Below are 18,526 nucleotides of genomic sequence, written 5' to 3'. Positions count from 1 at the left end.
TCATCTGATAGTAATCTTGCATCAATTATAATCATACTGGCCATCGTGGAATATAGGAATATAAATGCTTTGTTGTTGCAAGTCTTGTAGTGAAAGCACCGTACCCTCATTTGTAGCAAGCGTTTCATCTCACCAATTGTACATGATTTTATTTATTTATTTATTTGTTTGTTTTTTAAGTGAATGCCGCCATGTACACCATTTTTCACTTGGTCAAAAATTGAAGAATCAACGACCAAGGGCAAACTTGTAAATATACTTGGGTAATATGGAACTTATAAGCCCATCCAAATGGGCCCTAGATCTTTCTTTCTCGTTCAATGAGAAGACTCGAGCTAGATATCAAGCGAGGGAATAGGCAAAGTGCTGGTTATCTTCCTTAAACCTCTTCTCCTCCTCAGCTAAAGCACTCAATATTAGCTCTTAATTCTTAAAAATAGTCTTTTAATGAAAGATAAATCCAATTATTGCTTGGTAAGCTTTAAACTTCTTCCATTATATTTTATTATTTGTTCCGCTTTTCCATTTCCTTTTGGATGAATGAACTTTAATCTCTGAAAATAAGTGTATCCATCTTCTTCTGTTTCAATACACTGTTTTAGTTATTGTTTTTCTTCTGAGTATATGTATGTGTTCGTTAATAAAAATTACTACTTCCTTTCTGTTGTTCTTTTATAAAGACATAAGAAGCTATTTTCGTTTGTCCTGAATAACCGAATAATATAGTGCTTTTGGATGGTTCAAACTCCAGTGGAGTTATCTGTTGGAAAAGAACAACCAGAACAACCCTGCAATAGAGAAGAAGCAGAGAAGAAGAAAATGAAGAAAGAAGAAGAAAATGAAGAAAGAAGAAGCCAGCACAAAAGAATAAAGAAGAAGAAGGAAGCTGAAGAGTTTTAACTCTTCAGCCTTTCATTTTGACACAAACGTGGCAGCCTCCCATCCATATAAAATTCCCACAGTTGGGATTTGGATTTGTACAATTAAATATAGTTATGCCCATATAAATATGGGCAAGTAGAATAAAATTTTGTACAAATAGGACATATGAGATCCATGCCTTCTTGTCTCTATTACAACTATTGTATATCTCTATATAAGTAAATGTACATACTATGAATAAGATACGCAGAAAGTTCTTTTCTCAGCCTCTTCCTTCTTTAATTTTAACATGGTATCAGAACACTTCTAAGCTCAATCCAGATCTGTGTAAGAGACATCAATATCATCTTCAAAATCTCTAGACATCAATATCATCTTCAAAATCTCTAGTTAAACAAAATGCCTGAAACAACTCAAGTCAAGTCAGGAAGTGGTGAGAAAGGAACCACATATGAAAACAGCCATCCATATTACTTAAACAATTCAGACTCACCTGGTATGATTCTGGTTAACAATATTTTTGATGGAAGAGGATATCCAGGTTGGAGGAGATCCATCCTTTTATCTCTATCAGCCAAAAGGAAACTTGGCTTTATCAATGGAACCTGCAAGGCTCCAGAACTGGAATCTGCAGATTTTGAACAATGGAGTTGTGTCAATGATATGATCATATGTTTGATATCAAATGCTCTATCTAAGGATATTGCAGATAGTGTGATGAATTTCAAGACTGCAAAAGAACTTTGGGACAGCCTGGAACAGAGATTTGGCAAATCAAATGATGCCAAACTCTACCACCTGCAAAAGGAATTAACAGGTATGATACAAGGGAATAGTGACATTGCAGCTTACTTCACCAAGCTTAAGAGATTATGGGATGAGTTAGATGGGATAAATATGATTGTGTGTTGCTCATGTGAATGCATTTGTAATGGGAAAGCAAAATTAACAAAATCACTAGAAGATCAAAGGTTGATTCAATTCCTAATGGGATTAAATGATGTATATGCTCAGGCAAGGGGAAACATACTTATGATGAATCCCTTACCTGGAATAGATGTTGCATATTCCTTACTTTTGCAGGATGAGAATCAAAGGGAAGTGTATGCAAACACAAATTGTATCTCTGATTCTGGATCATTTATGGCAGTAGGTCAAGCAAAACAGCAAAACAACAAACTAATTGCTGAGTTTGCAGCATTCATGGCTAGTGGACAGGGAAGAAATGCACAGAGAATCAAACACCAAGCAGTAAGAGGAACAAACACATATCAGAAGTATACAAATCCAAGCCAGAATCAGAGATATGACAAGCCACAGAACAAGTTTAAGGGTAAGAAAAGATATGATCCAAATCTATCATGCACTTATTGTGGGAAAACAGGGCACGTGCAAGATGATTGCTACAGACTGCATGGATTCCTTGCAGATTTTGAGTTCACCAACTCCAGGAACTATCAGCCTCAGATCAAGGCAAACACAAGTTTGACTCAGCAAGCAGATGAAGACATTGGGAAGACAGATTTTGGAATCAATGATGGAAATTTTGAGGAACAATTCAGCAAGCAACAAGTTGCAGAAATGATGCAAATGTACTAGCAAAGAAAATCAACACAAGCAGGAAAGGCAGGAATCAATGCAAATGCAGTGGCTGGTACCATTCTTAAATACTCAAACTCTGTACCCACTAATCTTAAACAAGATACTTGGATAATTGATTCAGGAGCCTCAGAACACATGTGTTTTGATCCCAATTCCTTCTTATTTTTAAATCCTCTCCCTATGCCTTTGAACATTAACTTACCTAATTCCTTCAAGGTAAGAGTAACCCATATAGGCAGTATCTCCATTTTGCCAGGACAGGTCATAACTGATGTACTACTTGTGTCAGATTTTAAGTATAATTTACTTTCAATTCACAAGTTTTGTGTTCAGTTTCAGTATGATGTCCTATTCACTGTTACTGGATGTTTCTTGCAGGACCTTTCAATGAAGAGTCCTCAAGTTTTTGGTGAAGTTAGAGAGGGATTCTATTTATTGGATTCCAATAGTGACAAGTCTAGAAATGTTTTCAATTCAAATCATGTATCTTCAGATCCCATCTCACAACCATTTTCAGTTTTTAATTCAGTACATGCTAATGCTACTCCTAATGTAAAACTTTGGCATGTCAGGTTGGGACACCTTCCATTTTCAGCAATGAAACATTTAAGTTTTCTTTCATATGAATCCAATTTTGATTTTGTTTGTGACATCTATCCTAGAGCTAGACAAACTAGACAACCTTTTCCTGCTAGAAGCATAAAGTCCACACACATTTTTGATCTAATTCATATAGATACTTGGGGTCCCTATAAGTGTAATACTTACAATGGCTTCAGGTTCTTTCTCACCATAGTAGATGATTACAGTAGAGGGATATGGACATTCTTACTAAGTACTAAAAGTAATGCTTTTCCTGTACTAAAGAATTTTCTATCTATGGTAGAAAGACAATTCAATATAAGGGTTAAAATGATCAGATCTGACAATGCCTTGGAATTGGGGAAAGGGACACAAGAATCAGCATTTCTTGTTTCTCAAGGGATCTTACATCAATTGTCTTGTGTTGCTACACCCCAACAAAATGGAACTGTTGAGAGAACACATAGACACCTCTTAGAAATTGCCAGAGGATTGATGTTTCAATCCAAATTGCCTATGTCCTATTGGGGAGAATCTGTTTTAACTGCTACTCATATCATTAATAGACTGCCATCTAGTGTTCTAAAGGGACAGACACCTTATGAGGTATTGCTTAAACAAAAACCTACCTATGATCATTTAAGGAATTTTGGCTGTTTGTGCTATGCTTCCACCCTAGGACAAGGAAGAAACAAGTTTGATGAAAAGGCTACTGCTTGTGTTTTACTAGGATACCCTCTACAACAGAAAGGGTATAAACTGTTGTCTCTTGATACAAAAAAGGTGTTTGTATCCAGGGATGTCAGATTTCATGAATCACATTTTCCTTTCAACTCATCTGATAGCTCACACACACCTATCTTTTTCAACTCCCCTTCTTCCTCAGATTATGATCCTGATTTCTACAGTCACTCAGCACCACCTGTTAATGGTCCCTCTTACCCAGCTGCACCCTCAGTACCTCCACCTAATACTTTTGATTACAGTCCACAATCTAAATTCACACTTCCTCAACCTACATCATCAGATACTACAGCTCAACCTACATCATCAGATACTTCTACCCCTGTGCCTCTAACAGATTTACCAAGGAGGTCTAGCAGGATGTCTCATGAACCTGGATATCTAAAAGATTACATTTGCAATAGTGTGATATTCACTAATCTATGGAACACTTGTTTTGGTTACTCCCCTAAGCCTAAAAGCTATGTTTTCTCTTCCCTATCCCCCACAATCAACAACTACTTCACTCCCTTTCTAATATTACTGAGCCTAGTTGCTATAGCCAGGCTTCCCAACATCCAGCATGGAGAGAGACCATGAACTCAGAAATTCAGGCCTTGGAAACCAATCGAACCTAGGATGTTGTCTTATTGCCTAAAGGGAAGAGAGCTTTACCTTGCAAATGGGTATACAAAATAAAGCATCTCTCCAATGGTAGCATTAAACGATTAAAGGCCAGACTAGTCGTGAGGGGGGATATACAAAGAGAAGGTATAGACTATGGAGAGACCTTTTCACCTGTTGTGAAAATGACCACTATCCGGTGCCTCCTTACATTTGCAGCTAAGAAGAACTGGTCTATTTCACAATTGGATGTCAACAATGCATTCTTGCATGGTGACCTCCAAGAAGAGGTTTTTATGAACTTTCCCGCAGGACTGACACCTCCTAGCCCTAATCATGTTTGTCTCCTGAAGAAGTCCTTATATGGTTTAAAGCAAGCTTCCCGGCAATGGTATGCTCGACTTGCAGGAGCCTTAGCTTTCAAAGGATATTCCTCCCCTTTAAATGATTACTCTCTCTTTTTTAAACACAATGGCACACTTATTTCCATCTTAGCAGTCTATGTCGACGACATTCTCCTCACAGGAAATGATTTGTATGAAATCGAGAATATCAAATACTTCCTCAATACAGAGTTCAGAGTTAAGAACCTGGGAGAAATTCACCACTTTCTTGGCATGGAAATTTTGCAAGAAGATCATGGATTTATTGTGAATCAACTCAACTTTACCATGGACCTACTTCATGAATTCAATGTCTCTCATCTGCCTACAGTTAATTCTCCACTGGATCCCTCCTTCAAGCTTCGAGCTGATGACAGTCCTCGCTTGGATAATCCCACCCTTTATCATCACTTGATAGGCAAATTGAATTATTTGACCAACGCTCGCCCAAATCTATCTTTTGCTGTACTTGCTCTAAGTCAATACATGCAACGACCCTGTTTGTCACATTTCTCGGCTTCCTTACGGGTTTTACGCTACCTGAGCTCCGATCCAGGTCAAGGCATACTGCTGTCTTCCAATCCATCTTTTTCTTTGCTGGCCTTTTGCGATGCGGACTGGGCATCTTGTAAAGATTCTCGCAGATCGGTCAGTGGTTTTTTCATTACTCTCAGAGGAGCTCCGATCTCTTGGAAATCGAAGAAACAAATCTCGATCTCCTTGTCCTCTGCAGAAGCAGAATATAGATCCATGCGTCGTGTTACTGCTGAACTTACTTGGTTAGTTCGCCTTCTTGAAGATCTTTCTGCTCCAATTTCACTTCCAATTCCGCTCCACTCAGATAGTCAAGCTGCCATCCATATAGCTCACAATCCGATATTCCACGAGCGCACCAAACATGTTGAGTTAGATTGTCACTTCGTGCGCCAACAGTTTCAATCCGGTTTGATTACCCTCTCATTTGTTCCCTCCAAAGAACAACTTGCCGATCTCTTCACTAAGCCCCTTTCTGGGGTTCCTCACCGGGCGATTCTACACAAGTTGGGGGTCGTGACTCTTCCCTCCAACTTGAGGGGGGATGTTGGAAAAGAACAACCAGAACAACCCTGCAATAGAGAAGAAGCATAGAAGAAGAAAATGAAGAAAGAAGAAGAAAATGAAGAAAGAAGAAGCCAGCACAAAAGAATAAAGAAGAAGAAGGAAGCTGAAGAGTTTTAACTCTTCAGCCTTTCATTTTGACACAAACGTAGCAGCCTCCCATCCATATAAAATTCCCACAGTTGGGATTTGGATTTGTACAATTAAATATAGTTATGCCCATATAAATATGGGCAAGTAGAATAAAATTTTGTACAAATAGGACATATGAGATCCATGCCTTCTTGTCTCTATTACAACTATTGTATATCTCTATATAAGTAAATGTACATACTATGAATAAGATACACAGAAAGTTCTTTTCTCAGCCTCTTCCTTCTTTAATTTTAACATTATCTGCTTAAGGTTGGTGAGTATAGTTACAGATACTTGTGTTGGTGTAGTGCAATAATATTACGTGAGTTGGTGCTTCTGTTGACTAAGGGCGCAATCACTTTTCGAACATATTCCATTGCTAGACACTTAATCAGTATGATCATTCTTCTAATTTTTTATTTTTTATTTGTAGTGAGATTTAATGGAGTATGCATATGTGGTTGTTCTGTTGAAAGATAGGTGTTAGAAAAGTGTTAAATAAAATTTGGATTGTGCATACACCTTTAAAATTCCTTGAATATTTAGAATTGTACCATAAAATTGGTGTTATGATGTTATCTCATTGCCTCATTGGTGAATGGTACCACATCTCATGTTAACATGTATTTGATTCTTTGCTATTCCTCGTGTATTGTTATTTTATTTGCTCATGTTTTAGTTTTCCTTCTGTTTTTAAAGATTCATTTTCTACAACCTTTGCATAAATAACTAAATACATTATCTTAATAGTGAAAATAACTAAATTCATTATCTTAATGGAAAATTCTCTATGTTTTACGCCTCTAGCTTCCTTAAACTCCAGTCCTATTTGTTCTTCTTCTTCCCATTATGCCTTCTTGTTTAATGGGTACTTATGTTTTTTTCAATTACTTCATGCATAGGCCTTTTCATGTGTTCTTGGTTCATTCTTTTTGGTGGGTCTGCAACTATGTGTGAAGCATAATGTGTTTGGGTTTAAAGATTTAATATTTTATCAAAAAGTGAGCTCTTTATTCTCCAATGTAGACTTTCTAACGCGAATCTGACTTTAGTTGGCCCCAATGTTACCGGGCAAGGGTGGGAATCCACAGATAATGAATTTATTTTTATTTGGAAACCTTTCTAGAAACAACTAAATTCATTAGCTTAATGACAATTCGCTTTATTTCAAACCTTGATGAGAATTCTCATTCAGAACTATAGGGGATGCTTCATATGTTCTGTCTTTGAACTATGATGGTTTTTTTCGTTGTTACCAACTTTGAAGGAATGGGAGTTGGTTTGTTCATGATTATTTTTCCACTCTGTTTTCATCAAGCTGAATAAACCAGAGACCAATTACTGGTTAGCAGTATCAGAATGAGGGACCTGCTAACAGTTTCAATTTATATATTCTCGTATGTTTTCATTATGCTTTTATTAAAATGTTACTGATCTCTTCAGGTCTGAGTATTAGCCTGCCACAAGAGGTCTAAATTGGTGTTGTGACAAACAAAACTACTCTTTAACATTGACACAATAATGGCTGGAGGGAACGGTTTGAAGGGAAATACAAGACTCAATGAAGCCTCATCATCATCAAGAGGGAAAATTGTGGCTGAAAATAATACAAGACAACAGGATTTAGACAAGACCAAGCAAACGGAGAAAGTTAGCTTTTACAAGCTCTTCTCCTTTGCTGATTCCACTAATAGAGTTTTGATGATCATTGGAACTATTGCAGCCATCGGTAGCGGATGATCCCTGCCCATTATGACAATATATTTTGGAGAATTGACTGACTCCTTCGGACAAAATCGAAGAAACAAAGATCTGCTTCGGTTAGTCTCTAGGGTAATGCTTTCATAAACATTTTTGAAATATATAACTCCTTATTTTATCTATTGTAAACTGAGTAGTACCCTCCTGAAAATGAGATCTTCTAATTATCTGTGTAATTTCATGTAGGTCTCACTGAAATTTGTCTACTTGGCTTTGTGATGTGGAGCAGCTGCATTTTTTTTGGTAAGGTTTCATTCTGCCTTTACTAAGCATAGGCAATTTTGAATTATTATTGAAGTTTAAATTAATATGAGTGTTGTTCAGAGATTGCTTGTTGGATGATCTCCGGTGAAAGACAGGCTTCTCGAATAAGGAGTCTCTATCTAAAAACTATTTTGCAGCAAGATATTGCTTTCTATGATAAGGAAAGAAATACAAAAAGGTGGTTGGGAGGATGTCTGGTGACACTCTTCTTATAAAAGGCGCAATAGGTGAGAAGATACTCATGCTGAAAAGCAACTCTACTAAGTGCTTCTTTGTGAAACTATTACATAGTAATTCACTCTCTGCATAAAAGATACTTTGTGAGGATATAATGCTCTTTCTATACTTGATGTTATTTCCTTAACTGCAGAAGGTAGAAGTATCCCTCATCCTATCTAGAATGGTGTCCGTGGACAAGATGTTTATGCCAAGGTAGTAACGGTGGTTGAACTGATAATTGTCTCTAGTAGAATAGTATGTCATATAAGTTTAAATTATTGGAATGCCATGCTCTGATGAAATTTGTATGGGAGTAAAGCAATTTTTTTCACTTTCTTTCTCAGAAAATCACCTCTAGTAGAAGTATGATATGTATCTTTTTTCCTCCTTAGGCTGCATCATTTACAGATGAGAAGCAAGCTGCAGCCAGCTATAATGAGTCCTTGATTAAAGCTTGCCATTCAGGTTCAAATGAAGGGCTGACAAGTGTCACTTTCTGATATTATGTACTGCAGCTACGCTTTGGCTATCTGGTATGGTTCAAGGTTCATAATATTAAGTATTATTTGTAGAAAATGTATAGTTCTCAAATAAGATTAAATGGATTGTCTATAAGAAACTTCACACAATTTTGGCTTTAGGCTACTAATGTTTTTGGGCCCCTCATGAATTCTCACCATTCTACTGTTTTAGAGATCTGAGCATTCTGCAATGAGTCAATTGTTTTTGAGATTTTGCCTTTTATCCTTCGTCTAATTGTCCTCCATCACCGCTGGTTCCAATAGAAAAACACAATAATTGAATTTCTTAAGCCTTTGGCTCCTTGAAAAGATTTTTGCACATGCTTGTTTTCACCGGCTGTTTTGCATTAAATTGGTAGCAACCTATGATGCTAAAAGTAACTCAAATGAGAATAGAAGACGACCATGTGAACAAAATTCTTTAAGGTCAGTAATGCATTTGTATTCTGTCAGTTATTTTGATTTTGAATTTCAGAATATTTTCCAAAGTTTAGTAATTTGATTTCATTGGGTAAAATGAAGAAAGTGCTTTTGAACACTAATTTTAAATAACTTAAAATAAGCTAAAAGTGAAAAGTCGGGATTTCCAACTTAAAAAAGCTTATCCAAATGGGCTCTTATTCTTTCAGCCTTATAAATTCATTAAATAGTGAAATGTTAGAAATTTTATCCAACATAATTCTTTGCTTAGAAAGCATTATTTGAGCATGTAATTCCTTCTGTTTTTATGAAAGTCGAGAGGTTAAATTACTTCTTTACTATTGCGTCTTGTAACTTACTAACTCATGATCCGTAAACAAGCTGTCAGGTTGCATCCTGAATAACAATGGATATATTTCAGTATTTCCTTATACATCCTATAATTGATTTCTTTTATCGTCAAAACTTATGCAATAACTGTAGTTGAAATTCATTCATTTTTCTAGTTCAACGTTTGGAGTTGAGGAGTGTAATGTCTTTGTAAGCTGACTGGTTGTTAGTATAGTGGTATCAGAAGTGGTGTTAATTCTAGAACTCGATCAGTGTTGTAAGATCTTACAAGAAAATTGCATCAACATATGTCTCTACCAATAGTTACTGGTACATAACTGTTGGTACACCTGAAATAGTGTACAAAGTTGTGAATTGAAAAATGATTTTTAGCGGTCAAATAGGACTGTTTATTAGAAAAAAATGGATTTATCCTCTGTCAATTCAGGTAAGAGGTGGGGAAAGGGATAGGAACAATTTTTTAATAAGAGTGGGAAAAGGGATAGGAACACTTTTTTAATAAGAGTTGCAATATGATCCTTTTTCAAAATACCTATACATGAGATAGGAACAAGCTTTCAAAAATTATACTATAATGTTGATGCCACTATTTTAAATTTAGCCAAACTTGCGACTTCTTTCATCAAAGATAGGTGCAAGAGTCCGTTTGGATTGACTGAAAAAAGTTGCTTTTAAGTCAAAAAATAAAAAGTCAAACTTAAATGACTTAATTTATTTTAAGTCATTTTTAAATTTGTCACACTCTCATAAGTTAAAAATGACTTAAAAGTTGGTCAATCCAAACAGGCTCTAAGTTATTTTTTCACGTTAAGCCCGATTATGATATTCTCTACTGTTTTGGCTGCTTTCTTGTGTGTAAGACCCTTAATGTTCGTTTAACATACCTTTGGTACTCTGAATAGGGTATAAAGAAGCAGTTTGAAATCCTTTTAGTTTGGTACGGTATTAAAGAAAAATTGAAGATTAGGTTGTTTAAAAAAAGAACTGAGGATTCCATCCTTGTACAAGAACTTAGTGGCAGTATCTGAAAACACAAGCATGTATGTTATCAATTTTGATTTCATCCATCCTATGCCTCTGTCATGTTCTTTTTTTGATATGAAAAATACTTGCATATCTTCAGGGTCGTGAAATGTGACACACAACTCATATGTAGTTGAATTGTTTTGACACTGCAAGAAATTTAGTTGTGCCGATACTCAAATTGAAAAGATTACCACTGCTTGACCATTGTAAGGTGAATAATTTTGTTTTCTCAGGCTGAAGTTTTATCCACTCTTGTGAATATGATTGATATATTTTCTGTCTCATTACTTACTTAATAGTAGCTATAACGTTGTTCATTATGAAGTCAATGAGGCAACTAAAAGAATTAGAAGAAAGCTTTTAAAACTAACCTCTGTATTTCAGAGCTTTAAGATTCATAAAAAGAAATTTGGATCTTTTGAAAATTAGTGATTGGATTTGGAGTTGAGAGAAAGAAACGGAGGGGGAGGCAAAGCAGATTGACAGTTATAGACAAAATGCTCTCTGACAACATAAAAATATCAACTTTTGATTATGTCAAACAAAATTTGCGACTTAAATTATTGTGACTGATTTGGAAAATTTATTTTATGGTGCAAGATCTATCACAAAAATTTGAAGAGGTATTTTCCACTTGTGTAATTTTACATTTCGTGTGTATTCATTAAGTTGTTAACTTTTCCAGTGTTATCCAATTCATTGGATATATATGTTCTAACTGATTCATAGCTCAATTGAACTTCTAATTTGCATGAGCTCTGTCTTTTATACATAATTCTGCAATAATATTTTTGATGTTTTCAGGAACGGTGACAATTGCAGTGATGCTACACCGTCTAAGACTCAGAGGAGTGACTCGAAAACAAAGGAAGTTAGTACTTTTTTTTATTTTGATTCTGCAAATCTGCCAGAGAGCACGTGCTGGATTCAGGTGGATAGTTCTGAAGGAACCTTCTACCCATTACTTGCATCTATTCTCTTCTTTGTGATATTTAAAAGCTATATCTAATTAAGGTTTTAGCTTCTATCCTTCAAAAGAATTTAAGTTTTTAATGTTACATTGATGATGTGTTTGGCTTTGTATGAATACATAGTAATACGTACAATAACCATTAACAATATAATTCTACCAAGCTTGACAATCTTCCTACCAGCATTATTGAAAATTATGGTGTATGTCTATTGTTTGCATCGACGGAAGCTATGTTTTTTAATTATGGTTTTTCAGAAGTATTTATTACTATTTCAGATCTCAATTATATTCCTAAGGTAGATTTAGACAAATAAAATTATATCAGAAGCAAAAACCATCTAGTATTAAAATAGAAAGGGAAAAAATTCATGGACACCAATGCCTTAGAAGAGAAACAAGAAATAATAGGGAGTATTTGGACAAGTATTCCAAAGGACCTGGTCCATAGTAGATTTCATTCAAGCTCCAATTTTGCCTTGTTGAGATCTTGAAGAATCTCATTTTTCTAGGAGAATTTTGGAGATTTAGAGTCTATATCTTTATGTCTTCTTCCAGTGCCAGATGCCTATGATTTGCAAAAGTTTTGCCTTTTCGGAGAGAGTTATGATTCTTTTAACTTTATTTTGAAGAGGTCTGTTGGTATTTTCAAATTTTCCATTTTCTGATCTCCAGGCAGTTTACTCATCCATCATGAGTTGATCCTTTTCAGAACTCATGGAGTAGTATGCATTTATGAGGGGAGTGAAGATAAATATTCTCATTTCTTTTTAGAGTAAGATTTAAGTTATAGCCTTATAGTCAAGAATGTTTACCTTCGATTGATTTTCATCAGAGTCAAAACTTGCCATTAGTGTTAGAATGGTTTCCTAGGACTGAATTCCTTCATCCTCTTCATTAGAGTCAGAGATTGCCACAAGAGTCAAGGTGTCTTAATCATCAGATTCTACAATGACAACGAAAGCGTTTTTCACAGCTAGATCAGCCTCTTGGGTGGTCATTCTTCTGTTTGAAGGATGACATGATCCTTTCTGATTTCCTTTCCCTTCTCAAGGTTTCTCTTTTTGTGCAGGGTCCATAAGGACAAAATTTGATGAAGTGATCTAGACTTTTACACTTGTAACATAGTTGTTCCTTAATATCTTTGTTCACATTCCTTTAAAAATTTCTTTTCTGAAAGCCTTAGACCCTTTTTAACATCCTCTGGAATCTTCTAGTCATAAAAATCATATTCTCATCTCCATTTTCATAATTTGAATCCAAATGATTGAACCTAACTGAATGTGGTCATAAATGTGAGACTAAACCACTCTTGCAGCATGTGATTGGGATTGCGTGGATAGATTAAATTGTTGAAAGGTTGATTTGATAGAATTTATGAACTAATAAAAGTCCATATGAGAATTGATGATTGGTTGATTGGAATTGATTGTTTTATGAGTATTGAGTTTTGGGAGGAGTATTGAACACCGAATTGAATAAGAGTAAGTAATAACTCAAACTTAATAACTATGTAGTCAAACGTAGGAGAAGATTGAATTATTAAAGTCGGATGTTTTCCTATTTTATTGTGCTGAAAAGATAGGACTTGATTAATTGATTGGATCCATGATTGGATGATTCGTCCTTTACCCTGGCAAAGTATTGGACGATTGTGGCAACAAAAAACGAGCGTGTTGTGCGATTACTGGCTTATAAGTGATTGTTGTCGGATAAGAAAAACTCTCATATAGGTCTTGATAGTACTTTAATTTGATTGGATTGTATATGATTGGTCTTTGTCTAAACTTTACTCTTGCTTTAAACTTATGACATCCTGATTGAGTTTCTCATCTTTCTTATTTGAGATGTCTGAACTGATATTAGTCTACCTTGATGCATGTTTCATTCTGTCATATTACATACTCGTACATTTCATGTACTGATATTCATTTGGACCTGCGTCGTTTCATGATGTAGAGACAGGTTCTAGAGATCATCAACAAACGCACTGTTGAGGATCTATTTACATTTAGCTGATTGGTGAGTCCTCCCTTGCATTGGGAGGATACCATTTATGTCATTCTTGTTTTGAGCTTAGTCTTTTTATTTTGATTTGAGGTAGTCATGATCCTATTATTGACATCATTTAGAGAGTAGTGATAGATGCTTCATACACTAGATAGAGAGGGGTTGATTGAGTATTTCTATTCTTTGAATTATTCTAGTCAGACTATTCTCATGACATAGATTGGAGTTGGATTTGTTAGTCTATGGCATTTATTCCCTGAGTTAGATTGTTGGTTGAATTTGCCCACTTATTTATCCCTTTATTTTATGTCTTCTGCTGATTGAACGAACGAACGAATATGTGATTAGGCCAAATGGTTTGCTCGGGAGCTGGTGATGGTTTTTGAGTGTCGGCCACGTCTAGGGTATCCTCCTGGGGTGTGACATCAGTTTTCCTTGGGAACAAACAACACAAGAGAATTCTTTAGATTGAATTTTTTTTTGAATCTTCAAAGTGTGTCCATGTGAATTCTCAATAATTCTGCGCATCATATTATAATCGGAATGATCCAACCGGTCATGCCAAATAATAAAATCATTTATGGTTAATAAATTTTTTATTTATCATGGAATGTGATTCAACCATATTAATATTTGTGTGGTATAACCTAGAAGAAAGTACATATAATTTTTCATGCACAAATTGTTTTTCCGCTTTTATTGTAGTAATATAAAAGTACTTAACCTTTTCTTCGTTAGCAGTCTCAATATGATAACATTTTGGCGAATAACTTTGAAACTTAATAAGTTTTTTTGAGATTTACTATAATACAAAGCATTATTAATGGTCAATATTGTTCCCACAGGTAGTGATAAGGCTGCTCTTCCAGAGCCTTCAATTATTTTTGTACTATCATATATTATATTAAAATTGACCCCTTTCATAACCAAATGAGAGAAATATTTCTTTTCTCTTAATATAGTGTGAGTTGTAGCACTAAACAAAAGGCACATATCTCCATTACTTATCTTGGATCCAATTGAAGACTGAGAAATTTATTTATCTTCATAAAATAAAAGTACATTATAAGATATAAGATAAGTAGCAATATTGCTGGAAAGCTTAAGTCTTTTTTTTAAAACAGATAAAAGTAAAAAAATTGATAATCAAAAGTACATAAAAACAACAACATATTGTAAATCGTGCAATAAAATTAAACACCAATTACGATTTCCAAAGAAGTCTTCAACCTCCAATGAGTAATATCATTGAGGTCATTAAAATCGTCATTCTTCAAAGCCACATTCACTTCAATATTATCATTGTATATTTGCGAAGGTTATGCCTCAACATTATTTTCAAACATCAAGTGTGACTCTATCCGACATTAGCAGAAGAGGCACCACCTTTATTTCTTTTCTTTTGAAGGAATTTTGATAAAGCCTGACAAAATGATCAGGCGTCCGACATTCATTTTTTCAGTGGTCTTTCATGCCGCACCGATAATAGTTATTACTTGAAGTAATGTTTTGAGAATTCATATTGTTCTTCCTTTTATATTGACCACCATCACGATGATTATTATATCGTCTTCTGTCATTGTCATGTCCACACACATTATTATGACCTTGATTTTTATTTTGTTTTCTTTCAGACTGGTCATGTGCTTCTACCACATTTGCTTTCGATAATGGAGCGGTTTCAATGAAACGGACTTCATGATTTTTCAACAAAACGGTATTATGTCGCTCAGCCATAAGAAGACATGAGATTAAATTAGAATATTTTTTAAATTTCTTTTCACGGTATTGCTGCTGTAACACCAGATTTGAGGCATGAAAAGTAGTAAGAGTCTTTTCCAACATATACTCATTTGTTATATTTTTTCCATATAATTTTAATTGGAAGTTATTTTATATACAACAGAATTATATTCACATACAATTTTAAAGCCCTGTAATCGTAAATGTATTCAGTCACAATGAGACCTTGGCAATACCGTTGCCTTAAGGTGGTCATATCTTTTCTTCTAACCAGTCCACAATTCAAGCAGACCTTTCACTATCAAGTATTTGGCCTTTAATCGTTCACCCAAATGATGACGAAGAAAAATCATAGCCTTCACTTTGTCTTGACTCGATACTTCATTACCCTTAGTAATAGTGGTATCAAAACTTTTACCGTCTAGGTGACTTTCAACATCGAGTACCCATGATAGATAATTTTGCTGGAAATATCAAGTACCATGAACTCCAATTTTGACAAGTTTGACATGATGAAAACTATCATAAAAATATTTAAATTAGATTAAGCTAACGACTAAAAATTAAGAATAACTTATGTAGTATTTTAATAAGAAAGTGTATTCATTAATTAATAAAGTCTACTGTCACCTTATATTATTTAGAAAATTGAAAATATTCAAATGTATACTTGTGTTTAGGATCTAAAAATAGAAATAGTTATATCATCAAAACATACCTTATAAAAGCCTGCATGTTGATAACATGTTATAAATAAAATAATAAATCAAATTAAGAAGAGGGAAGAGAGATCAAGTGAGTAATCAATATATTTTCATCTCTTTTCTATATCTCATCCATGCTTACAATAAAGACCATTTATACATCATCCAGACAGTTGAAGAGAACGATTGTCAAAAATCTCAGGTATCAATGAAAGCTTTGATATGGAATATAAAATCAGTAAACACTCAAAAGGTGTTTACTAGACTGATTAACCTCCATAAAAGAAATTAATATTATTTGGTGGGATTAATGGAACCTTTTGAGGAAACACAAAGATTAGAAGTTTATAGAAGAAGACTTGGGATGAAGCATGCTCTTACTAATGTCAATGGGAAGATTTGGGCATTTATTGATGAAGAGATGGAACTTGAAATAAGTAGAGACGAGGAGCAAATGTTAACTATTAAGTTAACAAATCAAAACGGAAATATTGAAGTCATGGTGTCACCAGTTTATGCTAAATGCACGCAGAGTGAAAGACTTTTACTATGGGACTCTATATCTGACTTGGCAAATATTATAAGTATTCCATGGATGATAGGTGAGGACTTTAATGTGATTTGTAACGAGGAAGAGAAATTGGGGGGAAGGCCAGTTACAGAGGCAGAAGTTAGAGACTTCAATAATTGCATAAATGTGTGTAATCTGGAAGATTGGAACTTTAAGGGAAGTAAGTACACATGGTGGAATAGGAGAATTGAGGAGGAGTGTTTATTCAAAAGGCTAGACAAAGTTCTTACAAATGATAAACTACAGGAGGTATTTCCTGTAATTGAAGTGGAGCATCTGATCAGAAGTGGCTCAGATCACACTCCGGTGGAAATAAATCTCAAATTCAGTAGAGAGGAGGTGATTAAGACTTTTAGATTTCTCAACTTTTGGCTAAAAGAAGAATCATTCATGGAGACAATTAAGGAGCACTAGAAAGCAGAGTTTGAAGGGGATCCGTTTGCCTTATTTCACCACAAACTCAAGAAGACTAAGAAAGATTTATCTCAATGGAGCAAGGATACATTTGGAAATATTTTTTAGGAAATAGCTACTCTGGAGGAGATCATTAAAGTGCAAGTGGCTCAGTTTGAAGCTAACCTCAGTGGAAGCAATAGGGAAACTCTTCACCAAACTCAAGCAAAATTAAAAAAAAATCTCCAAAGGGAAAAAGAATTGTGGAAATAAAAAGCGGGAATGGAATGGTTTAAAGAAGGAGAAAGAAATATGAAGTTTTTTCATACAATTATGAGAGGGAGAAGAAGTAAACTCAGAATTAATAGAATTCAGGATGAGGATGGGGACTGGTTGGAGCAGCAAGAAGACATTGCTAATGTAGCAGTGAAATACTATGAGAAATAGTTTACCATGCAAGCAATAAGTGATGATTTTGAGCTGCTTAACGAACTTCCAGAGGTAATCACTGAAGACATGAATGAGGAACTAGAAGCAATACCAACTATTGAAGAAGTGAAAAAGGCAGTAGTGGGGTTAAATGGAAATAGTGCAGGGGATCCAGATGGAATGACAGGGGCTTTTTTCCAAAGCATATGGGAAATAGTTGGAGAGGATATATATAATATGGTCAAGACCTTTGTGGGTGAATAAGAGCTACCCAGATATGTCACTCATACGAATTTAGTCCTAATTCCTAAGAAGGTGACTGTTAATACCTTTTCAGATTTTCGACCAATATCTTTGAATAACTTTGTCAATAAGATTTTCTCAAGAGTCATACATGAAAGAATTAAGAAGGTCCTTCCATAAATCATCTCACCGGAGCAGGCTGGCTTTGTACAAGGGAGAAGTATAACTGAAAATATTCTTTTTGTGCAGGAAATAATCTCTGAAATAAGGAAAAAAGGAAAGCCTTCTAATATTGTAATAAAGATAGATATGATGAAAGCATATGATAGATTGGAATGGCTATTCCTAACCAAGGTACTAAGGAAACTGGGGTTTGGAGAAGTTATCATTGACATAGTGTATAGACTGATTAGCTACAATTGGTACTCAATCCTATTGAATGGACAACCTAAAGGCTTTTTTAAATCTACAAGAGGTGTAAAGAAGGGAGATCCACTATCTCCTACTTTATTCATTATAGTTGTTGAAGTTATGTCCAGATCATTAAATGATCTCATGAGAAGGAAGGAATTTAAAAGATTTGGCATGCTAAGGGGAAGCTTGAAACTAAATCACTTGGCTTTTGCAGATGACATAATTATATTATGTAAGGCTGAAGTTGGTACAATGCAAATGATTACAAAAACTCTTAGAAATTATGAACATATATCGGGACAAAAGGTAAACAAGGACAAAAGTGCTATCTATATGCATCATAGTGTGTTGGGGGGAGAAGCAATAGTTGCAGAAGTGGCTACAGGTATTCTTAGAAAGGAATTCCCCTTTACTTATTTGGGTTTTCCTATTTTCTATAAAAGAAAGCAGAAAGCTTA

At 34.9% G+C, this 18,526-nt stretch overlaps 1 long non-coding RNA gene across 1 annotated transcript; it reads left to right on the top strand.

The window, feature by feature from the left end:
• Positions 1-327: 327 nt before the first annotated feature.
• On the top strand, positions 328-11,735 carry LOC129891281 (uncharacterized). The gene is made up of 8 exons (XR_008767136.1): positions 328-474; positions 7,473-7,862; positions 7,977-8,033; positions 8,115-8,281; positions 8,425-8,486; positions 8,666-8,806; positions 10,689-10,802; positions 11,396-11,735. It is a non-coding gene; the product is annotated as an uncharacterized LOC129891281 (long non-coding RNA).
• Positions 11,736-18,526: the final 6,791 nt, after the last annotated feature.

Source organism: Solanum dulcamara, chromosome 6 (assembly GCF_947179165.1).
Source record: "Solanum dulcamara chromosome 6, daSolDulc1.2, whole genome shotgun sequence".
Taxonomy (NCBI): Eukaryota; Viridiplantae; Streptophyta; class Magnoliopsida; order Solanales; family Solanaceae; genus Solanum; species Solanum dulcamara.
This window is presented reverse-complemented; position numbering and strand designations above follow the sequence as displayed.